Raw genomic sequence first — 27,019 nt, forward strand, 5'->3', positions numbered from 1 at the left:
GGACCACTGGATTGATACAATCACCCCTGGGAAAAAAATAAATAAAAAATAAACACGCACCCGTGATCGGTCTTCTGGCAAAAAATACGAATATCCAAATTTGTGTAGATAGGAGCTTGAAACTTCTACAGTAGGGTTCTCTGATGCGCTGAATGCGATGTTGTGATTTTCCTTAAGATTCTATGACTTTTAGGGGGTGTTTCCCCCTATTTTCTAAAATACGGCAAATTTTCTCAGGCTCATAACTTTCGATGGGTAAGACTAAACTTGATGAAACTTTAATATTTATAATCAGCATTGAAATGCGATTCATTTGATGTAACTACTGGTATCAAAATTTCATTTTTTAGAGTTTTGGTTACTTTTGAGCAGGGTCGCTCATTACTACAGTTAGTAACCACGAACTGTTTGAACACTGGTCAAGGTTTGTAACTTGCAGACCCTCCCACGGTGACTGTGGGGGAGTAAGTCGTCCCCAAAGACATAGTTATTAGGTTTTCGACTATGCAGAATAAAATGGCTATCTCAGAGAAATGATCCGATGACTTTGGGAAACAAATGAGCGTGGGAGGGGGCCTTGGTGCTCTCCAATTTTTTGGTCACTTAAAAAGAACACTAAAACTTTTAACTTCCATTAGAACGATCCCTCTCACGACATTCTAGGACCACTGGGTCGATACGATCACCCCTGGGAAAAAAAAAACAAAAAACAAAAGAACAAATAAATAAAAACGCATCCAAATAAATTCCACATTTTTTGTAGATAGGAGCTTAACTTCTACTGTAGGGTTCTCTGATACGCTGAATCTGATGGTGTGATTTTCGTTGAGATTTCATGAATTTTAAGGGGTGTTTCCCCCTGTTTTCTAATATAAGGCAAATTTTCTCAGGCTCGTAACTCTTGATGGGTACGTCTAAACTTAATGAAACTTATATATTTAAAATCAGCATTAAAATGCAATTCATTACCACGAACTGTATGAAGTAGCTCAAAGATCATATAACAAGGCTATTGAGGTTGATAAAAACCAGCAGAGCCTAAGGGCGAGGGTTTTAAGTTTTTCCCCCGGGGCATTTAAGGTTCTTATGGAAATGATGGTGGTATAAACTTTAGAGGTGGCTCATTCGGTTGTAATTGGAAGTTCTGTTTCCCTTTTAACGGTCAATATTGATGGAGGCCAACTACCCCTCTAGTCACCAAATGTATCTGATTGAAATTATGCTATGGCAATTTTGTTTAAAATAGTCAAATGAACATAAAACAATGCCTCCAGGGTTTGAACAACCCTCCAGAGCCCTGGTGCAAGGCTTTTAAGTTATTCCCAAGGGCATATAAGGTTCTTATGGAATGGCTGGTCGTTTTAAATTCTGATGGATCTCATTCGATTTCAAATTGGAAGTTAAAGTGCCCTTTTTAAGAGTCAAAGTGATTTGAGAGAAATCAGCCCCCCCCCCACGCCCATCATTTTCCACACACAAATATTCAAAACAAAGGTTTGAGACATAAATTTTTTTAGGATTGTTGCAAAGCTCAGTCATTATGTGTTTTGGGGTATCACACCACCCCCCTACCCCAAGGCATCCAGGCAAAGGCTGCAAGCTAAGCAATTTGTCCATTGTTTACGTATAGTATATGTTACTGAGAAAAGGATACATGTTTGACTTCTACTTTCCCAAAATACGAAGAACATTAGGATGAGTCTTTCAGGAAATATTGAAGGGAGTGTTGAGCTAAGTTATAACATGTCGTGTGTATATGGGTTGTCAAAAGGGTGTAACTCAGGAATGACTGATTATATTAATTTGAAATTTTCAGGAAATGATAAAGGAGATGATCAATTGACCAAAAAGGCAATATGTGTATGTTACTATTACTATACCAACTGCTGCTTCTACTGCTACCACAAGTATTATTACGCTTACCACTACTATCACTAAAACTACTACTTTTGTAGTGAGTACTATTAAGGCTGAGGATATTGAAAAAAAAATATATGAAGAAACGTTGAAGGGAAATCTTTAACTAAATCGAAACATACTATGTACATAAAGATTGCTGATACCGGTGTATCAGCAATATTTTTGGAACGGCTTATCATACCAAGAGGAAACTTTAGGGGCGCCATGAATGGGATGTGCAGTTAACCAAAAGAAAAAAATAGTGGTGGGGGTTCAATCTATTTAAAGGGAGTGCTATCTCTGGATTCCAGGGAAGCCCTATATCTGCTTTTCAAGGGAGCCAGCACGTGCATTTTACGTCATAGGGAATTTTTTCTAAGAGATACAGGTTTTAATCATGTAATAGGAAATGTTTTTTCTTTGATTATTTAAAAAAACCTACGAGGGCCAGAGCTTCCTTAATTCAGGATTACAGGATTACTTAATTCAGGATTATGTAATGACGGGGAGGGAAACGTGAAATGTGATGCAATCTTACATTTGGCTGTTACGTAATGATTGTGTACACATGAGTGTTACGTAATGGTGGCGCAAACGTGGGGTGTCACTTAATGGAAGCGCACACTTGGGGTGTTACATTTTGTCAGAATTGTTTTTTTGTTTTTTTAAGAATTATTTTATATTTTGTAAGAAGAATTGTGATCTTTTAGGATGAATTTTTTTTGTAAGAATTATTGCTTTTTTTGTAGTAAGTATTTTGTAATAAGAATTTGTTATTTCTTGGGGTGTAGGCCGGAAGATGTCATAAGGGTGGTGCATTGTGTCACGCTGGCCTCAGTTGCTACGATTCATAAGAAAAAACACTAATGGGGATTTTTTTTATTAAGTTTGAACGATCCATTCTAGCGTAAATGAAAGTTTTTGCCAAAAAATACCCCAAAAATGCCATGTGTGCGATAGCGCTTGCTAGAAGGCGTCACATGCTAGCCATTTAGTGTTAGAGGCTGGGAATTACCATCAATACAATCTAGTATTGAAATGACAATTTTCCACTGTTCAAATAAAAAACAATGGTCATTTTAGTTTATAAAGTTATTTTTGTGAGAAATAGTTTAAAAAACCCCTTAGGCGTGATAATGTGTGGGGTGCCATTTGCCAACCATAGATTACCACGGAGGCAGAATTCGCGGAATCAGAATTATGGAATAGGGGGGGGGGGCAAAAATGGGGGATCAATCTGGAACTGACACAACCAGAGCCAGATTCAAAGTTGGGATCGGAGGGGGGATAGTGGAAGCTTGAATTGGTTGAACCGAAGTGGAAGCCAGCAGAATCAGACATGGAATCGTTGTAACTGGGGGTCAGAAGCGGGGGAAGTGGAATTGGTTATGATCTCTAAACAAAAATCTGGAAAACGCCTTGGGACTGACGAGGGGATGGTAGAGGGTGTCAGTGGGTCAGTAATAACGTGGCACGGTATTGTGAATTGACATGGTGTATCATGAGGGGGTGGCTTGCAAAAACATGAACTAATGGATTTAATACATTATTTTTAACAAGAACATATCTGGAAAAGGTCTTAAGAGTGATGAAGGGTGCCAGAGGGTACCAGAGGGCCAGTCATAGTGTGGCACGGTGGCATAAATTGACATGGTGTATCACGGAGGGTTGGGTTGCAAAAACATTTGAACTAACGGATTTTATGCATGATTTTTAACAATTAAATACCTAGAAAGTGTCTTAGGAATGATGAGACAATACTAAAGGGTGGCAAAGGGCTAGTCATAGTGTGGCGCGGTGGTGTGAATTTACATGGTGTATCACGGATTCTTGGGTTTCAAAACATGAATCAATGGATTTAATGAGGAATTTTTAACAAGAAAATATGATGAGGTGATGGTAGAGAGTGCTTAAATGATGATGACGGGTGTCGAAGAGTACCACGAGAGGCAGCGGCATAATACTACGGTGGTACGAATTGCTTTTATGGGGGGGGGGGTACCACGAATGGGTTTGACTATGAAAAACAAGAACCTATGGAGTTAAAGCATAATTTTTATCAAGAAAATATCTGAAAATACCGTAAAAATGGTTGAAATGACGAAAGGTGCAGAAGGGGTCCTGTCTGTCAGCTATTGAGTGTCACAGGCTGGGAATTAGCATGGAACATCACAATCGAACAATGAAATGGCAGGTTTCTGCTGTTCAAATAAAAACTATGGTCATTTTTTGTTTATAAATTTATTTTTTAAAAGAAAAAGGTTGGAAAACCCTTAAATGTGATAATGTGTTCTCCAGGGGAGTCATGCTGGCTTCAATTGCTGACAACCATCAGAAGAAACGAGAATATTATTTTTCCATTAAGTTTAAATTATCGATTTTAGTGTAAATGACTATTTTTGCAGGAAAATGCCAGAAAAAAGCCGTAAGTGCAATAATGCATGCTAGAGGGTTACTTGTGTAAGCCATTGAGCATCACAGGCTGGGAATTTAGAGAAAACAATACCAAGAAAAAATGAAAAAAATATTGAATTAAGTCACATGTCTTGTGCCCCGATTTTCCTATTTTTTGAGCAAACTCAGATCATTCTCTAAGAATACCTCTCTAAACATTCTCTAAGAAGTCGTATTTTCCTATGTCTTGAGCAAGTTTATATCATTCTCTAAGAAAACATCTCTCGAAATTCTCTACGAAGCACCCCTGAAAATGCTAGGATCATATTACTAAGAAATGAAGAATCTGTTTGTCTGGGTTTATAATACCCTTATAAAGCACTACTTAGCAAGCAGGTGCACATCAAATATAACCAAACTCTAGTAATCGATTTTCCCCTGCATCTCAATAATTGCAATCATACAAAACACATAATCAATAGCTTAATCAAACTAGTAAGTGGGACAGGGATATGGGTCAAATAGTTTATTTTGTAGAATCTATTTCAACTTAATATTAGAAAGACTTGTACAGTCCACCTGGTTTACACTCCATTCTATTGGATGGGAACGCCCTTTTGAATTCTAATGCGAACAAATATCATTAGAATATAAAGATTCCCTGAGAAAGACATATTGAAAGAAAAATAAAATCGAAAAAACACCTTGAAAGTAAAAAGAAATCCTGAAGAAAAAATCTCTTGAAGTGTTATGTAACACCGATGCGTGTACCGTTATTACGTAATATCCCACGTATGCGCTGTCATTACGTAACACCCAAGTGTGCCCCTCGTCATTACGTAACACCCACGCGTAAGATTGTTACACGTGTAAGACGTATAAGATACCACTACTACTATGATACTAGTACAATTAAGGCTGCACTTATGAAGGTGAAAATTTGACAGAATATTGAGGAAAACTTTGAATTAAATGAAAGCACATTATGCGCATGTAGATTATCAAAGGGCGTATCTCGAGAACTGATTTGGGAATTAAGTTAAATCTTTCGAAGAATGCTTAAAGGGGAAGATCAATTGACAAAAAGTTAATACCACGCTACTTTTCCTTACGCTACTATTGCTACTAAACTACTCTAACTACTACTTCAATTGGAACAAATTGTGAAGCTCAGAGGGCTAGGGTGAAAAGGGCGTCAAAAGGGTGTCAAAAGCGCACATCAACAATATTTTTAGAACTGCTTAACGTGTTTTAGGTGAAACTTCCAGGTCATCATGAAAGCGATGTTTAACTGACCAAAATTCAATAAGCACATGCTACTACCGCAAACAATACTGCTGCTACTACTACTACTGCTAATACAACGCTAACACTGCAACTACTTTTACTACCACTGAAACTACTGTGATAATAATACTATAAAGATTAAGTCTATGAGGGTAAAATTTGAGAGACTATTGATGGCAAATTCGAACTAACAAAAGAGACTATGTGCGTTTAGATTGTCAAAATAGAGTATCTTAAGATTTGGTTAGTTTACTAAGTTGGAACTTTCTGAGAATACTTAAAGGGGAAGATCAATTGACCAAAAGGTAATATATACACACTACTACTGATACTACTGATACTGCAACATTTATTAGTTCTACTATAACTATTACTATTGCTCCAACTACTACTAATATCGCAACTACTTGTAAGGCTATGGGTATTAAGATGAAAATCTCAAAAACTATATAAATATACAGGTTAAAAAAGAACAAATCGACAATATCATGGCAATGGCTAATTGTATTAGGGTGAGTAGTTATAGTACTGCTGTGACTACTATTACAACAATGCCCAAGGGTATGAGGGTGAAATTTTCAGAGAATTTTTTGAAAATTTCTGTTGCACGGATGACAATCTGCCATCCATGTACAGGTTGTCAAAAGGGCATATCTGCAATATCTTAGGAACAGTTTTGTATGTGAAATTATAAGTTACAACGCTTGTTGTGGGGGATCTTGAACTAACCAAAAGAAAACATTTGCATTATAATACTACTACTTCTACTCCTAAAGCTATTACTACTTCTACTATTATTAATATTGCTACTACTGTTACTGCCACTAAAGCTAAGACTACTGCTATTACTTCTACTTCTACTGCTATTGGTATAACTGCTGCTGCCACTAATACTACTAATAAATCTAAGGGTATCAAGGAAAAACATTTTGGCAATATTTTAACTATATTTAAATACATCTATATACACTATGCCCACATAGGCTATCCAGAGAACGTATTAGCAATGCTTCAGGACCTGCTGATGGTGTTAAGTTAAAAATTTCGTCCTGCACCAAAGGGGATGTTGAAAAAAGGTGCTATTTGGATACTGCTGCTACAACTATTGCCACTAAACAAGCTTTCAAGGAATGTTCAGGTGAATGCTGAACTCAATTAAAACGAGGTATGATCATGTAGATTGTCAATATTGCGACAAAGCAATATCACAATAATGGCTTACATTATTAATTTATACCTTTCAGGGTAAGTTGTGAGAGATTTTGAACTAGCCAGAAGACACTATATTTATATCTTGATGCTACTTCTATGGTTTCTGAGACTAATGACACTTAAGGGCATTACGTTGAAAAGTTTAGGGGTAGTCTCAATTAAGGGAAAAAAACATACACTTGCAAGTATTAAAAGGGCATATAAACAATATCATGGGCAGCGCTACTCTATCATAGCAATTAATATTATTGATATTCTCTTTAGTTCATAATTTTTCCAACATTTCCAATCAAAATTTAATATAGCTATTTTGTTCAGCATAGCTGAACTGTCTTGTAACTGTATCTCTAGGGTTAATGCATTGGTCAGCCCCCCATAGTTATGCAATTTGCTCATTACGTTTGAAAAGTAAATGTTGGTTTAATATTAAATCAAAATGCAATGTGTTAATGCTAATTGCCAATATGGCAATAAGCCAATTTCCAATTGCCAATATGGCAATATTGGCTAATTGCCAATAAGGCATCTCAGTAGTATCTAAACGACTGAGGGCATTATGTTGAAACTATCAGTGCTACTTCTCTTACTGCTTCTGCCCTTGAAATTTAACCAAATCAAAAGAGTGTAAATGGATCCAAACTGTCAAAGAGCATAGACAGATTTTTTGCGAATTTTATCAAGTTTTCTAGTTCAGGTCAAATAGTGATGGTATAAAATTAAATTAAACACTACTATTTGTGCCCAAATTTTTAAAACGGTGTATGTTGTCATACAAATAGCAGGCCAAACTTTAAATTTTTAAAGAAAAACCGAAAAGATCTAAACTCTTACTTTAGTTTTCTAGTTCAGGTCAAATAGTGATGGTATAAAATTAAATTAAACACTACTATTTGTGCCCAAATTTTTAAAACGGTGTATGTTGTCATACAAATAGCAGGCCAAACTTTAAATTTTTAAAGAAAAACCGAAAAGATCTAAACTCTTACTTTCTTTTTCCCTGAAAAGACTATGTCAATATAAAGCGAACAAAAATTAATCAAAAACTTCTTCCATAAGATAAGTTTTTCGAAGGAAAGTAAAGAACTCCATTAAACCAAAAATGAACAAAAATAATGTGCCAAGTGTAAAACTAAACAAGTAAGCATCGATAAATAAATGAAACCTAAAACGAATAGAAATCACAATAAATAACCAAGCAAACTCAAAACGAGCAGAAGTTAATATGAGTACGGCTCAAAACCCCTATACTTTTCCATGGCCAGAAAAAATTTCCACTTAGTAAAACAAATAAATTTTAAATGGTTTCACTTTTATAACTTCGGTAAATCAAATTTTATTAACATTTTAATTGATAAATACCAGTATATGAATATTAAACTGACATTGCACATTCATTAGCATTTTTATAACTTATTTCTAGAATTTTTTTTTGATTAATCAAAAAATGCCACCGACCAGTAGAGCAAATTAAATTGTTTAACAAGGGCGTAATTTGCTATGGGGTATGGGGGTCAATTCCACCCCAGACCCAATTTGAACCCCCCCCCCCTCACCAGCTGAAATTTAGCATCTTCAAAAATATTATCAAAACTAATATAGGCGTCCGTAATCAAAGCCTCCGTAGAAATAGATCAGTTTTCTTTAGTACACCATTATCTTTATAGTAGTGTATGGCCCATTTTTCACTGTCATTTTCACTTAACTTGGTAAAATCGACTCCAGCTTTGCCTCCCCCCAAAGTATTTTGACAAAATTACACCACTGGTGCTCAATAGTATTATATTTGTAACATCTAAACTCCAAATTATTCTAAACCCCATCTAAACTCCAAGTATCTAATTTCATCTAAACTCCATTCTAACATCTAAACTCCAAACATCTAATCTAGTCTACTTAATTATTAGTTGCTTTATTGCAAGAAAGTTGTTTGGCAAATATCTTGAAGAGTAACAACGAAATCAATAAGAACCAAGTGAGAACGAAACAAATTATGTATTGTAGGGATCGCCATTTCTCATTTTTAGAAGAATATCTTTTCGGTCTGCCCTTATAACGTTGGAATTCCAATTACACAAAAATTCAAACTAATCTCCTTCTTTTTTGAGCTATAAGTTAATTTTGTCACGCAATAGCAATTTGCAATTTAGCATAACCTGACAAGTAGTAGAAATATATACAGTAATGCAAGCCCCTATCTTCTCCATTGAAAGATAACATTGCTCCTTTGCCCCGACCACAAAATCTTCGCCCGAACACAAAAACGAATTTTTGCAGATGGCTGGCGCATAGGCAACAATCCAATTCTTCCATTCAAAATTGAGTCGAAACTCCACCAATCGAAATTCAATCCTTCCTACTCCAACCACTTCTCTCTGTGTCACTAGTGCTTGTGTATCGGCCTCTGTCCCATTTTAAAACCTAAACTGCGTTAATGTTTATTATATTTATAGTGTGATTTGTACTAAAGCTGCTAGCCTGTGTTTGGGAAACTACCCTGACTAAGCACCAATTACATAAATCAAAACCATATTGATTAACTATTTGGATTACATTACCAAGTTCTAACAGGAAGAAAGGGAGAACAGTGGTATGCCAACGAATTGAATTCAGGACGGAATTAGATACAGCTGAAGTGACTCAGCTTAGCCCAGAGGAAAACTGAACTTCTTAGCGCAATTCCTAGGTTTTGGACACCACTAGAAAAGAAGAATGATCCGAGGGCCCCAATAGAGCGACCATAGACTGATTAGGCAGGAATGAGCTAAATCATGACCAGTTTTATGATGCAGTAAGTGTAAAGACGCGCCAGATTTGGAAAATATTTAATTACCATGGGCAAGCCAATAACGAAAATCTGTTGAGAAAATTATTAGCTTCGTAAATGCCGTCACAAGGCGTATCAAAAGAAATGATTGGCATCATAACGCCTGAGCCTAAGGAACAATCCGTGAGTAATTAAATGGTGCTCTCACTGATCAATAGAGTCACTTTAATTATATTCCAGCATCCTTTACGATTAGGTATATCACGATGCATAAAACAGTTTTAATTTAGAATTATTTGAATGTCAAAATTTCAACCTGACCTTGAGTAAAGTTGCTGATGTAACAGATCTTATTGATATCTACTTCTGTTTTTATTTAGGTAATTGAAAGAAGCTAGGAGAGACATGTATCCGTAACACCGCCTTTACTGTAGTATGTGTAAAGCTGTCAGTTTTTTACAGCCTATTTTTTATTATATTATTATATTTTTATATTTTATTTTATATTTTATTATATTAGTCATTTCATAGATATTGGTTCTGAAGCCTAGAAACTAGGCATTGAGTGGCTGGCAAAAAAGCCTTTAATAATACCCAAATTTTCAAAAACCTTTTAGCTCTCATTCGAAATGATATTTTTTTTACTTTTTTAATGTCTACGCAAGGGTCGTCTTGAGGATTTTTTTGGGGGAGGGGTACAAATAATCTTTAAAAAATGCATCAAAAATTTTTTAGTTTCATTTTTGTTAAGTTTTTAAGAATTGGTCAAACATGGGGGGTCAAACCCTCTAGCCCTCTCCTGAACACGGCCTTGATCAGTGCCACAATTATTTTCGCCTGTCCTTGAAAATGAAAGTTCCCTCTGCTTTATTGAGTTCAACAGCGCACACGTGCGACAGAAGAGAAATGTGAAACGCAAACAACTTGATATAAACGCCAACAAGTTTTGTTTCAGGTATTTTCTACTAATAAAAAGCCTTTGTATCTTTTGTCAAACTGAGCGTAAAGGTCAAAAACCGCTCTTCCAAGTCCCTCCTTGAAAAAATACTGACTTTTTTGCCAAGAGCCGGGAACATGGTTGCATGAATAATATCAGCCGAACAAAGATTCCCTCTGCCTATTCGGCTCTTCTAAGCACAGAGCGTGCCAATCAAAGGCAGTTTTAGGGGAGCAGGTGCGGCACTTGCCCTGTATGTAGAATTTTTTTTTTTTTGGGGGGGGGGCAAATTTCAAATAAATAATCTAAAACTATCATTTTTTAATTTTTTTAATTTCATTTTCATTAAAATAAATTAGGGGGTGCTGTTGGCAACAAGTATAAGCAAATTGAATCCGAAATTTTTATTTTTCCCATATCTTTATCACCGTTCCTGAAAGCAGACTGAATTAGACCGAATTTGATCAATTTTAGACCGTGAAGAATTTGAAGCTATCCTTTGGGACGAAATAATTAATAATTTAGCAGAGGCTAAAGTAAAAAAAGTCAGATAAGTCAGATTTCAATAAATGGATAATTTTGTTAAAAATGAAAATTTTGTTAAAATTCGGCCTGAAAATTTTGAGATTTCAATCAAGATTTCACCGTGGCACAAGAGAGGCCAGGGCCATTACTGGTACCAATTAGTGTCTATCAAAGATAAAACTGATAGGTGGCGCACAATTAGGGAGCATAAGCACGCTAAGCAAATGGAACCCTGGGCACCGCGTGTCAATAGATTTCAGATACATTTACGAAAAAAAACTTTTGCTCTATAAAATCCGGGAGAACGAAGGTCATTTTTGACATTTCTTGTATATAGTATACATTATGAAAACGGTTATACGTGTCACGTTAAATTAAAAAAAAATATGGTTTTCTGACATTAATTGTCTTCAGTTCACAAATTAAAAGTGTATATTTGTTACAAATAATTAACAAGAATAAACATGCATTTCTACAATTATTTTATACAGCGAATGTGTTAAAGAAGTGCATGTATCATATAAGATTCAGGAGAATAAACGTGGTTTTGACATTTATTTTGGACAATGCATGTTTAAAGAGTGTGCATGTCTCACATAAAAATCAGGAGTAATAAATGTCGTTTCTTTACAGTTATTGTTTACAGTGTACATACTGAAGGTGGTATTTGTCATGTCAGATTCTGAAGAGCAAAACTTGTTTTGTTTTTTTTTACATTTATTCTATATTGTGTGCATTTGACATCGCGCATTCGTCATATTAAATTTAGGAGAATGAACGTCGTTTTGACATTTATTGTCAAAAATGTATTCGTCATATAAAATTTATATACGCATTCATCACATAAAAGTTAGGAGAATGAACGTCGTTTTTTACATTTATTGTCAAAAACGCATTCGCAATATAAAATTTTATATGCGCATTCGTCATATAAAATGTATATGCGCATTCGTTATATAAAATTCCAGAGGATAAACGTCGTTTTTGACATTTATTGTTTGTCAAAATGAAATGAGCACATGTGTCACATTAAATTAAGGAAATAATGACGTTTTTGCAATTATTGTGCAAAGTGCTCATATGTGACACATGATATGTAACATAAAACATAGGAGAATTAACGTCATTGTGACATTAATTGTATGCTGCTTAAATTTGAGAAATACACATGTGTCGAATAAAATTCAGGAGAACAAACTCTGGGGAATAAAAATCATTTTTGACATTAGTTGTAGACAGTGTACATTTGATAAGTGTATATGCGTCACGTAAAATTCAATAGAATAAGCGACTCTGTCATAATTATTGGGTACATTTAGAAGAATAAATATAACTTTCAACATTTTATCATATACAATGTATAAATGGTTATCCTCGTCAAGAGTGGGAGGGTATCATAAATAAAGATTTAACGGAAATGGGAACCTCCTGGGAGGATGTAAAGAGGGAGGCTTTGGATAAATTGGGTTGGAGGAGGAGCGTGCGTAGCTGTGTTGCCCTCAGATGGCTTGGTGCTGCGGTGAGTTATTAGTAGTAGTATTATTAATGTACAAATGAAGTTTATTCATCTCACGTAAAATCTGGCAACGTCACTTTTCGAGTCACCATCACTAGCACGAAATTTCACCAATCGTCAAATCCTTCTTTCAACAAAATTCTAAGTTTAATATTGTTTTAAGAGGTTTATCGTCGTGATTTAGCTCATACCTATTAAAAAAACAAAAATGCCAAGGCTCAACTTGAATACCGACAAAGCCAACGACTCATTGTAAAAAAACTTTCGGCAAAAAAACTTCTTCATTAAGAATTTTCCACTTCAAATTCGGACAGGAAGCTTGGACTAAGGAGTTATAAGTGTTTGTTCAAATGGTCACGACTAAGAAAAATCCCCAAAATTTGTTTTGGTTAACCTGTATTCATCATTTTAAATTTCCGGTTCTTTCATAAGAAATACTAAGGATGATGGGTACAATTGCATCTAGCGTTTTTTCTAGGGGGAGAATTTCTTTATATTAAATTTAGCCCTATTTTAGTTAAGTGATTTCTGTGAGTCCTTTAGGACATGTTTGCACAATAATTTTTGTTCAGGGGGAAGGGGTTAGGAGAATTTATGCTCAACAGGGGGAGGGGGGGGGGGGGTAACAAAAGAATTGTTATTTGTTTTCAGTTTTTTTACATATATAGCAGATATTATGAATCTTATATCAGCTTCAAAACTATACACACCATTACCATAGCTGTTTAAATATTTCATGGAGAAATATGTGTAGGCTCTACGTAATGAAAACATAACTTATGGCAAAATTGGAAAAAAATTGGATAACAATATTAGAAAATAGTAAGCAATATTTGAAAGATCAGGCCCTGTTTAGTGAATTGATTTATTTTTGCATTGGTTCAAAATAATAGGTGAACAATGTGCCGCTGTTAAAAGCTGGGCTCAGAGCCCAGCTAAAAATCACTGGCTCAAAATTTGTGATATCTATTTCGTATAACAGAACTTTAAGGGAACTAGATACTTATTTACGGCAAGGGGGATTCTAGGGCTCTGCACTGAAAATGCACTTCATACTAAAGTATCTGAGGAGACTCTTACCCAGGGGGAGAGGTACAATAGCAGAAAAGTAAATTTACTGGATAACTTAAACAAGAGGTGCATTAAATTCGGGTAAATTTAGATATCGGAGCTGGCCTAGAGGCTCCCCTTGTGAGTAAGGGTTTGTCAGTATTCCTCTGATGCGAAGCTCCCGGTCCCCGCCAAAAATTTCATAATTTGTGTCTAGTCTGTAAGTTTGTACACAAAAAATCTTTACGGTAGATTTCTCTTTCCCATCCAGTATCTTACATCGGACCATAATTGGGGTGGTGGAATTTCCTCGCAATAACTGTTTCAAATAACTAATCTTTAGGATATTCTGAGAAAAAAAAATGTCAGACTTCGTGCAGACTTTCCGCAAAATGTGCGCCTTTGAAAATCAAATCCATGAACCTACGACTGAATTCAGTTTTAGAAGTGCTAACCTAAAAAAAAAATTCAAAAATAGGTGAATTATTAAAATTGTAAGTTCCGTCGTAATGATATCAAGATTTCCGGGGTCATGTCCGATATCAATCCCTCCCCCTGGGTCTATGCCTAATATGGCCCTTTCCATTAGAAACTTTTCTGAGACCATCTTAAGTCTGGGCTGAATCCATCAATGATCTTCCTGGCTATAGATAATTTCAGTAATTAGGAGTTCTAGTAGCTAAATTCACCCTTGTTGTTCTGTATTAATGACTATAATCAATTGATAGAACAAAGCACCGACCTAATTCAAGAGTTTATATTGGGGGAAGAAGAAGAATTAAGAAGGCGAGAGCATAAATCAAGCAAAATTGACGGCCTTATACCTGTATCATGCCTGCTTGGATATCAATTTGAGGGTAATAAAGATACTTGGGTGGTCTGTAAAAAATCAATATAAAGCGATTTAGAGGCTCTAAAGATAAACAATTATGCGAGCAACACACGTGTACCCTGAATAAATTGCGCATGAGACAAGCTTCGTAATATTTCAACCCCTATTTTTTCTAATAACTACATTATTTAGTATACTCTATAATTCTATAGTCGTATCTAATTTTATAACTATGTTTCTATATTCATCTTAAGAAATATATTTTTCGTTAATAATTGACATTTCTTTTATTGTGATAAAATTTGATGTAAAAACCTGTCACTTGCCCGTAATAGCATGTCAAAAGCGTTTGACACCTAGTCAAGGGCACCTGCAGAAAAATTTCCAGAACGGAAAGATTAAAGCAAAATCTCTAAGCCAGGAAGTCTTATTTTCTTGGTAAAATTCTAGGCGGGGAGTTTTTGCTACCTTGGAAAACAGTTGCATTAAGAGAATAGAACTATCAGGAACGAATTGAGAGCCTAAATTATGCCCTGGGAGGCATTCTTAGGCTAATATATCTACTCCTCCCTTATTTCTAAGGCTTAGAAAATTTCATACAAAACAGCTCTATTACCAACCTCAACTTTGAAAAAAGCTGTGGTTTTTCTCATTTTGGTTTGAGGTTACTTTTATTTTACTCCAGGCTTAAAAAGAAACACAATTCTAATGATCTGATTACAAATTTTAGCCATATTAGGATTTTTCTTTTCCATTTAAATCTAAGACAAAATTTTCTAAATTCTTTGAAACTCATAAATCAAGATTTAGCAGTGTTATGATGTTTAGAACACTTTCCTTGGGCCTCTAGCGTATTGTAGATCTATTTCTGAAGATTTAATTATTATGACACTATATTTTTACAAGCTTAAAAAACATCATTGCACTTTACAGGGGGAATGGATGGAGACATATAATTCAAAAGAAGACCCAAGACTTAGTTCGGGCTCTGAAAACATTTCCCGAGTCTTATTTGTGTAATGTAAGTACTTTTTAAGGTGGCAAACAGCCCTTCATTTAGAATTTTACCAATTTCTCAATTATTGGAAAGTTTTGAATTTTATATGTATTTTTGGTCTTCCAGGGAAGAGGAGGCAGTCCCCTTGCTCCTCCCATATAGGTATTCCTGTACATGGGCAAGTGATTTGAGCCAAAAAGTCTTACAAAATGATACTATTAATAGCATATTTTTTACTATAAATTCAAGAATTTCTAGTAACATAATACAGATAACCTTCTGTGATGATTCTGATGAAAATTGGCGTCGGAATTTTTGGAATCTGAAGCCAATTTTTAAAAGTCAATTTTTAGACTAGTGTAAAGAAATCTTGCCCATTTTTAATTTCCAAAAAGGAAATAATGGTATTTTTCTCGAAATTAAACATCTTCTGTTATATTTTCCATTTTTCTTAATTCATTCAATGCCAAAGGTGAGTAAGACTTTATAGAAGTTTTGGACACCTCTTTTTAACACGCTTGTTTAAGGGCACGCTAGCAAAGTTCTTTGAAGCATACACTATTTTTCAAAACTAACATTTCTGTTTCTACGATGAAATAGGCTGCCACCTCTCTAGCAGTTATAGCACGCCTAAAATCGCCAGACTACTTGTATTTCGACGGTGATTGAATGGATTAGATACAATAGGAAATATTCGCTAAAAAATCACAGTTCAGTAAACATATTTAATTTGTAACTCAAGCAGGCTATAGGCTGTATTCTGTATTATCAACAAAAGAGGAAAATTATATAGAAGGTACAGTTAGTTATATTATTTTGAGGGGTGGCATCGAAGTATCTCCCACGTGAATACGTGCCTGTCAGTCTGATGCCTTTTTCCTCTTCCGTACCTTGCGTATTTTTAAATCTTTTTCATTTGCTAACACCTGCACATGAACTTAATTCATTTACAACAGACACGAAATACTTTATATTTTAGCTTAATAAAGCCCTTCCACTATCCAAAGTACAGCAATTATGGAACTATAGCAAGACAAAAACAAATTAAAGAAAAGAATACAGTATTAATGAGCTTAATTAATATTTTCTGTTAAAATACACAGGAAGTCATTATTAAGTGTAAAATCGTTTTTAGACCTTTCGCAGGACTTTTGAAAGGGTTCAGTTAGGTCATTACCTGCTAATGGTATGGATTCTTTGCTTGCAAAATTACTGTCATTACTGGCGTGAGAGAAAATAGTATATAGGGTTGCTGCTGTTTAGAAGAGTCAAAGGTAAATTCACTTCACAGAAAGAATCATAAGCCTCGATGGTGATCATAGGTTATACCTTTTCATATCTAACGAATAATAATATTTGGTGTTTTCAAAATTGGTTGTAGAGAGCGGAAACAATTTTTAGTAAGGTCAAATCACTATTTTACAGTGGTTTTGGTTGTCAGGTAGGCATAGTGATTCTTAGCAGGCTTTGTGCATTATATTTGCCATCGCTGTAATATAATTCCAAGGGAAAATGACAGTTAGCCCCGCTAGAATATAGAACACCACCTGAGTGAAGGCCAGTGGATGAGAGCGTATCGTGCTTTTCAAGGGCTATGCCCTGATAAAAGGGCTATGACTTGATTGCCTTGAAATAAAAAAGATTATATACCGTCTTCTCATCCTTAATTACGAAAAGAACGTAGATATAAGCACAAAAGTAATTTTCCTTGGTGTTCAAAGAGGGGGACTGTAAGTCTCCTTTGTGAAATTTTTGACAGTGGTAATTCCACAGTTGTACTTTTTGCTTCGATCCGACCCTATTTTTCTGGGATTTCTGTCTATTTTTTTAAACTCTCACAAATATGTTTTCAAAATAACCTTTTTATTGTTAAGACTAATCGAGATCATAGCAAACATTAATGAATTATTAAAAAATTGCAAATTTTCCCCATTAGACAGTTAATTTAAGCGCATTTTTAAAATTTTGGTTACTATGGGTCGTGCTTCGTTTTTTACTAGAGTCGTTGTTTACACTATATATCAAATCATGTTTTCAATGTAATAAACATAAAAATCAATTAGGAACCCATGATTTTTTTTTTTTTGGGGGGGGGGGGCATTTCTTTGAGAGACCGACTAAAATTTAAGAGGAAAAGAAGTTATGCGGTAAATATATGACAATATGGAGAAAATCGTACCGCAACGAATCTTTAAAATTGCTTTGAAGCTATGAATTCCAAAAAATGATTAAGGCTATGTGTTCGACGCATAAGCACTTAAATAAAAAAAAAAATCCGAATTATCCTCCTTTTCATCAGCTGAAAGTGTTCTTTCTATTTAAAAACACTTTCAAACGAAGTTAACGTTTCTGAAAACATAACGCTACGTTATACATAAATTATGTTTTACATTAACATAAAGTTACGTTTCTGAAAACATAATTATAGAAAGTGACATAACACTGCTTTGGAAAAGCGACCTATTTTAGGCCGACCTATTTAATACGACCTATATTTAAATACGACCTATTTTAGGCCGTATTACTTCTCTAGGCTCATGTCTTTGGGAGGTGGAGTTCAATTGTATTCCTCTGAAATAGAATCTAAAAATTTTGTTATAGTGAGTTAATGTGGCTTTTCTCCTCTTTTTTTTATCTTGACCAACGGTATGGAGTTCAGTGACGTTAAGAAATGGAGATTTAGTGCTTTCTTTCGGTGTCAGGATTGGGCACCGAAGGAGGCAAGAATATCACCTCTTGTGTTAGCCTGAAATTTAGCTTTTCATGGATCATGTAATTTTGGACTCTACCCAGACGTAGAATAAAACAAACCCAGACCTGATCTGAATCATAGGTGGGGAAGGGAGGGGAGTCTAGAATCTTGTCATTTATATATCTACTAGAAGCAACTGCTAGATCTTGACCAAACTTGATAGGATGTAAACAATAGGGTCTATTCATTGTATTTGGGGTTAATGAACACAATCCATCCTCTGCACGCGAGACAGATCTATAGATTCTTGTCACCAAGACATCTAGCGGAAGTGATCATCAGATCTCGACCAAATTGGCTGGGAAGGAAGGGCTAGTGTCCTACTTATGTCTCTTGATAATCAAATCCTGGTCATAGTTTTTCAGGGGGATACAAGAAAAGGTACCTATATCTTTGTCATCAGGACATCCAAAATGGGACTATCCCATCTTTGTAAAAAGTAAGAGTAAATGAACCAGTGCCATTTTGAAGTCCCAAATCGAACCTGATATGTTTCGGAGGATGGGGGTCCAAAAATGTTTTTCATCAGAACGTCTACCAAAAATTATTATCAGATATCAATAAAGCTTGTGGGAAATAAGAGTGTCCTAGTTGAGCATTTGGAAGATGGGAACCAACTCATCTTCTAGGGAGAAGGGTAGAAAAGGCTCCTAAATTCATTTCATTTTGACATTGACCATGTGAACCAAAATTTGAAGAAACAATATCTAGTCAAACAGTTCGTGGTAACGAACTGTAGTAAGGAGCGACCCGGCTCAATAGTAACCAAACCTCTAGAAATTGAATTTTGATATCAATAGCTACATCAAAAGAATCGCATTTTAATGCTGATTTTAAATATATAAGTTTCATCTAGTTTAGTCTTACCTATCAAAAGTTATGAGCCTGAGAATATTTGCCTTATTTAGGAAAATAGGGGGAAACGCCCCCTAAAAGTCGTAGGATCTTAACGAAAATGACACCATCAGATTCAGCGTATCAGAGATCCCTACTGTAGAAGTTTCAAGCTCCTATCTACAAAAATGTGGAATTTTGTATTTTTTGCCAGAAGACAAATCACAGGTGCGTGTTTATTTGTTTGTTTTTTTTTTTTTTTTTCTTTTCCCCAGGGGTCATCGTATCGACCAAGTGGTCCTAGAATGTCGCAAGGGGGCTCATTCTAACGGAAATGAAAAGTTCTAGTGCTCTTTTTAAGTGACCAAAAAAATTGGAGGGCATCTAGGCCCCCTCCCACGCTCATTTTTTTCCCAAAGTCAACGGATCAAAATTTTAAGATAGCCATTTCGTTCAGCATAGTCGAAAACCATAATAACTATGTCTTTGGGGATGACTTACTCCCCCACAATCCCTGGGGGAGGGGCTGCAAGTTACAAACTTTGACCAGTGTTTACATATAGTAATGGTTATTGGGAAGTGTACAGACGTTTTGAGGGGGATTTTATTTGTTTGGGGGTGGGGCTGAGGAGAGGAGGCTATGTTGGAGGATCTTTCCTTGGAGGAATCTGTCATGGGGGAAGAAAAATTCAATGACAAGGGCGCAAGATTCTCTAGCATTACTATAAGAAAACAATGAAAAATAAACATGAAAACGTTTTTTCAAATGAAAGGAAGAAGTAGCATTGAAACTTAAAACGAACAGAGATTATTACGCATATGAGGGGTTCTAAAAATACTTTGGCATAAAGAGCGAGGTATTTAGGAGGAGATAAATACCTTGCTCTTTATGCTAAAGTATTTTTAGTAATTTCAACTATTTATTCTACGGCCTTTCTGATTCAGGGGTCGTTCTTAAAGAATTGGGACAAAACTTACGATTTAGTGTAAAGAGCGAGGTATTAACGAGGGTACAAACCACCTCGTATACATAATAAAAAATATAAGGTTATGAAAGTTTGTTACGTGAGTTAATTCTTAAGTTACGTATATTTTTTACTAATAAAAACGTTCGTTAAAAATTAAAAGTTCTAGTTGCCTTTTTAAGTAACCGAAAAATTGGAGGGCAACTAGGCCTCCTTCTCCTCCCCTTATTTCTCAAAATCGTCTGATCAAAACTAAGAGAAAGCCATTTAGCCAAAAAAAAATTAATATACAAATTTCATTTTAATAATTTATGTGCGGAGAGCCAAAACCAAACATGCATTAATTCAAAAACGTTCAGAAATTAAATAAAAAAAACTAATTTTTTTAGCTGAAAGTAAGGAGCGACATTTAAAACTTAAAACGAACAGAAATTACTCCGTATATGAAATGAGTTGTCCCCTCCGCAATCCCTCGCTCTTTACGCTAAAGTTTGACTCTTTGCCACAATTCTACTTTTTAAAACAATTAAAAGCTTTAGCATAAGGAGCGAGGGATTGCGGAGGGGACAACTCATTTCATATACGGAGTAATTTCTGTTCGTCTTAGGTTTTAAATGTCGCTCCTTACTTTCAGCTAATAAAATTAGTTTTTTTTTATTTAATCCTCTCAATAGAGCCACATATAGCATTGGGCTGTAAAAGTTGGCTAACTTGGCCGTTATTTTTTTTAATTGCCTTTGTTTGGCATTATGAAACGTTTGTATATAGGCCACGGCCATATCTGGCCCCATTAGCGGTCGGGGGGGGCAACGACGATGGGGTGTTTATTATAATCGGAAAGCACATTGAATTGAGAAATGAAGGTAAATGTTTATTTTCTTTCCCAGTACTCTTAAGTGCGTATTACTGCATATAGCAAGATTCTGATGATCGCATATTGTTTCTTTGTCATTATTTGATAAGCGCATCCATTTCTGGTTGACCCTCCTCCTCCATGGGGTACACTAAAAATGGGGAAAGTGGCCTTGCTTAGAGGTAACATTACCTATAGAGCGAAGCTTATTAGTCCATGAGCCCCGTGAGCAGCGGGGCAAGGTCTGTATTCTATATTTAATCAACGGAGAGTGATAAAACTCAAACGAAAAAAACTCAATCGAGGTTTATTAAATAAATATAGAATACAGACCCCGCCCCGCGGGGCTCATGAACTTATACACTTCTCTCTATAGGTAACGTTACCTGTAACACATTTTTATTTTGCCCCATGGAGGACGAGGGTCAACCAGAAATGGACGCGCTTCTAAAATTAGCATTTCTAAGTGTTCTAAACTGGAAACTATGCTGGTTCGGAGCATAAGTTTCAGCTTAGAGCACTTGGAACGAAACTAGACAATTACCGAAATGAATAGTATATTCCCTTTTTTGAGTTCTTAAACCAAAAAATGTTAGGTACCTTGTGTCACCGTACACTTTGGAGTCTCTTTTAGGTCTCAAAATTGAATTTGGTATTGTACCGAATAGTATATGTCAAATAGCATTAAAAGGCGCATCGAGTGGCATATTCATTTTGAGATAGCAGATTAATGAAATCCCAGAACAATTTACTCAAACTTACTGATTGTCATTCTTATAAGCACATGAATCATACCTGCAATTTCTTGAATAAACTTGCAACGAAGAATACGAAAAAGCCTATATCCTTTTTTTTAGTTAATCCTTATCGAAGATGGGAATTCACGGTTTCAAGCTTTTCCCTATTGAAATATTGGTTTAAAGCGGATAGACTGAAAAACTTGTAGAGTTCAGCCGGGTTTGGGTATTCCTACCCGCATAACTTTTTTTTCCACTTCTCTGTCTTTAGGCGGCTCCGACACCGACATACCCAGAACACAGCCTTTCTTTGGCCTGCTCATCCAATAGCCCATTCCGTAATTTCTCATCATTGTCATTGTTTTTTTTTTTTTGTTTTTTTTTTCATTTGTTGGATATTTTTTCAAATTGGTATTATGAACCAACTGTTGACTAGAAATTAGCAAAAAGAAATTAAACAAAAAGATAACGCAGCAACGTTAGAACATTTGGAGCATAACAAAAAAAAAAAATGATTATTTCTGTTTCGTAAGATTATTCACATTGTAATTTCTTTAAATTTAAAATTCCTTTCAGCGTAATTTTCTTCCTTCTTATATTAAACTTCTAAGTTCATCGGCGCTCTTAATTGAAACTATTTTTCAATGCAATATGTCTGCAAATATTTAAAAATCTGGTATATCAAAACGCCATAAAGCAACAGCAGGGACACTAATCCCTATTATTTAATTATTTATTAAATAAAAAAACAATCTCCTTCTACTGGAAGTAAGGAGCGGCACTAAAACTTAAAACGAACAGAAATTATTCCATATATAAAGGTGCTGTCCCATCCTCAAAGCCTTGCTCTTTACGCTAAAGTTTTTTTATTATTTTAAAAATAGAGCTGTGAGAAATAGTCATGCATTAGCGTAAAGAGCAATGCATTGAGGAGGGGGTAGCCCCTTTCATAAACGGAATAATTTCTGTTCATTTTCAATTTTAGTGTCGCTCCTTACTTTCAGCAGAAAAAACTTTTTTTTACTTTCTGATCTTTTTTAAATGATGTCAGGAAATCGGACCCCACCTCCACGGAGAAACCCCATCACCATGGAAATATTCTATAGACAATTCAATCCCAGTGAAAATGTACCCCGGACAATTACTCTTAACCACTCCGCACGCAAACCTGAGACAGAAAAGAGAAAGTAAGACATAAAAAAAATAAAAAGAATTTTGTATAAGAATTCTGGCAAATTTTCGTAGTGTATAATTTCCCATGACAAGTTCACTCCCTTAAAACTTCCCTCTCCATGGAAAACACCCCGTGGAAAAACCCTCAGCAAAAAATGTGTACCCCCCATCCCCATCCGATAATGTATGCATGCATCCCAATAACAACTACTATGCGTTAACAATGGGCAAATTTTATAATTTAAACACCTTTCCCCATGGGGGGGGGGGTCATGTTATACCCAAAGGCATAGTTACTGGGCCTTCCAAATATAATGAACAAAATGTTATGTCAAAATTGTGGTCCGACGATTTTGGGGAAAAACGTGGTGGGGGAGGTGGCCTAGTTGCCCATCAATTTTTCTGGTTGCTTAAAAAGGACAATATAACTTTTAATTTTTGTTCGAATGAGTCCTCTTCTGATATTCTAGATACGATCACCCTTGGGGAAAAAAATAATTATGCATCCGTGAAATCGTCCGAGTATATTATGGCAAAAAATACAAAATTCCACATTTTTGCTCATAGGAGCTTGAAACCTCTACAGTAGGGTTCTCTGACATACTTGACTTTTAGAGAAAGTTTTCCCTTTTTTTGAGAATCAGGAAAATTTTCTCAGGCTCGTAACCTTTGATGAATAAGACTGCGCTCAATAAAATTTATATATTTGAAACCAGCATAAAAAGTCGATTCGTCGAGTTGATTTTTAATATATCTATTTGTATCAAAATCTTTGTTTTTTTTTAAACCGTCTTCGGTTACTATTGAGTCGGGTCGCACCATACTTACGGTTCGTTACCATGAACTGTTTGAACCGTAATCTTCACAGATTTTCTTTTGGCTGTTATTACGTATACGAGGGAGGAGTTGCCCCCCCCCCTCGATACCTCGCTTCATTACCACGAACTGTGAGATTCCCAAAAAATTATATTTGTCGCAAGTTAAACAAATTTGATTAAATTCAGGTCAAGAAAACTTTTTTGGGATTGAGAATTGCATGAATATTTTCGTTTGAATATGCACGTTGACTCCTTCCGAAGTTTATTTCATTCCGACCTATTAAACAGTTCGTGGTAACAAAGTATAGGTAAAAAGCGATTTGTCCTAGTATTAACCAAAACCCTAAAAAACGGAATTTCGATAACAATGGATACATCAAAAGAATTGGCTTTTTGTGCTGATTCCAGATATGTAAAATTCATACAGTTTGCTGCTATCCATCAGAATCATGGCTTTTTGTGCTGTATGAAACCCATCAAAAGCTAGGTGTATGAAACAATTTGGCTAAGTTTGACTTTTTAAAGTCAAACTGAAAGTTTTACTTTTTGTCGCAATTTTTAAAAAAAAGACCTCTCCGAACAAGGGCCGTTGAGTTTTAATCAGCAGTATTTTTAAAGAACTTTAGGACTTTGGCCTAAAGAGCGAGGGCTCATGAAGGGACACTCCCCCCTCATATATAGAATTATATATTGAAAAACTTATTTATAATTAATTTCTTAGACCACACTGCTTCTCTATTTAGAGAATTTAAGAGAGAGAAAACGGCTATAATTCAAATAAAAGAAAACAGTGGAACGAAATAATCCACTCTGTTCAAATTTGTTCCACTGATTTTTTTAAATTTTGCTGTTTTTGTGCTTCAATTTTATTTATAAGATTATAAACTCCGCTTTGTATTATTTTTGGTTTTAAATTGTTTCAACTATTTAGTAAAGGTCCTACATCAAGTTAGGATTTAAAAGTAGTTTGTGCAATATATTATTTTTAATATTTTTCTTAATTTTTGGGACAAATAGTAAAAATGGTTAAGACATAATTATAATCGTTTTTATTGCACTTGGTATTTACCAAGTGACATATAGCGATCGCAAATTCTGTCGGCCTGTCTGTTGTTTTGTCCTGGTTTTGCTAGTTTGGGCACTTACAGATAAGCTAGGACGATGAAGTTTGGCAGGCATATCAGGGACCAGACCAGATTAAATTACAAGTCTTTTTCCAGATTTGACCATCTGGGGGGAGTGGGGGACAATTAATTCGGAAAAATTGGAAAAAATGAGGTATTTTTAACTTACGAACGGGTGATCGGATCTCAATGAACTTTTATATTTAGAAGGATATATTGTCTCAGAGCTTTTATTCTAAATCCCGACAGGATCTGGTGACGTTGGGGGAGCTGGAGGAATCGAATCTAAATGAAATGTGGATCTTAATCATTAGAAGAAATGAGGTATTTGTAACTTACGAATGGTTGATCAGATCTTAATGAAATTGGATATTTAGAAGGATCTTGTGCTTCAGATCTTTTATTTAAAATCCTGATCAGATCTGGTGAGATTGAAAGGTTTTGGAGGGGGAAACCGGAAATCTTGGAAAACGTGAAATTGAGGCGTCTTTATCTTATGAATGGGCAATCGGTTCTTAATGAAACTTGATATACAGATAGGGGGCATTGAAAATGAGGTATTTTTAACTTACGATTGGGTGGTCAGATCTTAATGAATTTTGATATTTAGAAGGACCTCGTGTTTCAGAGCTCTTATTTTAAATTCTAATCGGCATTAAGCCTCTGATTTACCTTTTAAATCAATCTATTGATTCTTAGACTTTTGCTAGAGCTCACGCCATATTAACTCTTGGCTCCTGGCTCTTCCGACCTCGTCACAAGCGCCATATGAGCTCTTAGCTCTTGTTTATTATATAATTCGTCTTCTTCTATTATCTGAGCTCATTAAATTTTTTCCTTCTTTTCTTTCTATAGATTGAGAGAACATTTTTTCAGGATACGCATTCCCAGTTAAAATATCTTAATGAAGATAAATTTTGGTGGTAATAATTTATTTACCCTTTCTGTTACCAAAAAAATTGCTCCCGTTTTAGCTTGAATAGGATAATTTGACATAAAATGTAAGTAACGGTTATTGCTCGCCGGTTTATCATATATCGATTATATTCAGCGCAAGATATTCGAACTTCTATTAATACTAGTGAAAAAAGGTTTTTATTATTTTCCACTGTGTTATTTGAGATTTTGCACCCGTTTTTCTATGTATTCATTTTGATATTTTTGGAAATGAAAAGGCTGTATGGTCTAAGAAAATCAAAGAATAGCAATGAAAATAATTTAATTAATATAATTAATATTAACTAAATAGTTAAAATAAACAATTAAAAATAAACAATATATTAGCTAATTAATTGAATAGATATATTGAGTAGATTTATGTATAGACGTCTGATAAATGAAGGTATTTTATTTACCAATTACCTTCAAAAATTCGATTTGGAAAAAGGTGTTAGTTAAAAGAAACTAGACCTATGTTGCCCAGGCAACGTGAAGTGTTGCGGCAACCTTTGTCCGGTTCGCCGACTAAAGTGTTGCGAGAGCTACTCTTTGGTTTTGTTTCTTCACTATCGATCAGTAATCTCATGATCAAAGGCTATTCCTCAGCTTTGAAAAAACCGCAACAAAATAGTAACGAAAGAAGGGACAAAATTGACTTTGCAGCCAGTTGAACTTTATCCTTTTCAATCGTAGACATCGTGACGGATAAAAACTCGGAACAATATCTTATATAATCTAGTTAGTATTATAAAGCTATCCTTAACTTTTCAGGATTAAAACACCATAGATGACATTCTATTAATTGTTACGAAACTATCTCATTGTTTTACATTCCTGTTTGTGCCTGTTTCTTCACTATCGGTTAAATGATGAAGTTGTCAGCCTATCGAAGTTTTTAAAACAGTATGTTCAAACAAAAACACAATCAGTTATCACCTCACCAAAGGCTATTCCTCAGCGTTGAAAAAACAACAATTACAAAATAATATCGAAAGAAGGGACTGAATTGACTTTGCAGCCAGCTGAACTTTATCCTTTTCGATCGTAGACATCGTTACGGATGAAAACTTGGAACAATATCTTATATAATCTAGTTGGTATTATGAAGCTATCCGGAACTTTTCAGGATTAAAATACCATAGGTGACACTAATTATTACGAAACTACCTCATTGTTTTACGTTATCATTTGTACCCGTTGCGTAAACACCTAATTCTGTCAGATTTAAAGAAATCGAATACAATGTGCACCAATTTACACAAATATGTTGCCCAAAGTGAACAGATTCTTACTTACTAAGTCCCTCTCCCGTGATAGAATTCAAGTTCACCGGAAACAAATAAATGGGTACACCAACTAGCAAAAGTTACAAAACCCACATCACTGAAGATGATTGTAGTCCAACTGCCGA

The 27,019-nt window shown here is 35.2% G+C and overlaps 1 protein-coding gene across 1 annotated transcript in view; it reads right to left on the minus strand.

Annotated features, from left to right (window-relative positions):
* The window catches only part of LOC136037665 (ras association domain-containing protein 8-like), a 63,541-nt gene extending 41,775 nt beyond the window's left edge, over window positions 1-21,766 (minus strand). The window contains exon 1 of the mRNA XM_065720394.1: window positions 21,613-21,766. The gene's annotated coding sequence lies outside the window, so the exon portion shown is untranslated. The remainder of the gene's footprint in view (window positions 1-21,612) is intronic.
* Between the last annotated feature and the right edge of the window lie 5,253 nt (window positions 21,767-27,019).

Source organism: Artemia franciscana, chromosome 17 (assembly GCF_032884065.1).
Source record: "Artemia franciscana chromosome 17, ASM3288406v1, whole genome shotgun sequence".
Classification (NCBI taxonomy): domain Eukaryota; kingdom Metazoa; phylum Arthropoda; class Branchiopoda; order Anostraca; family Artemiidae; genus Artemia; species Artemia franciscana.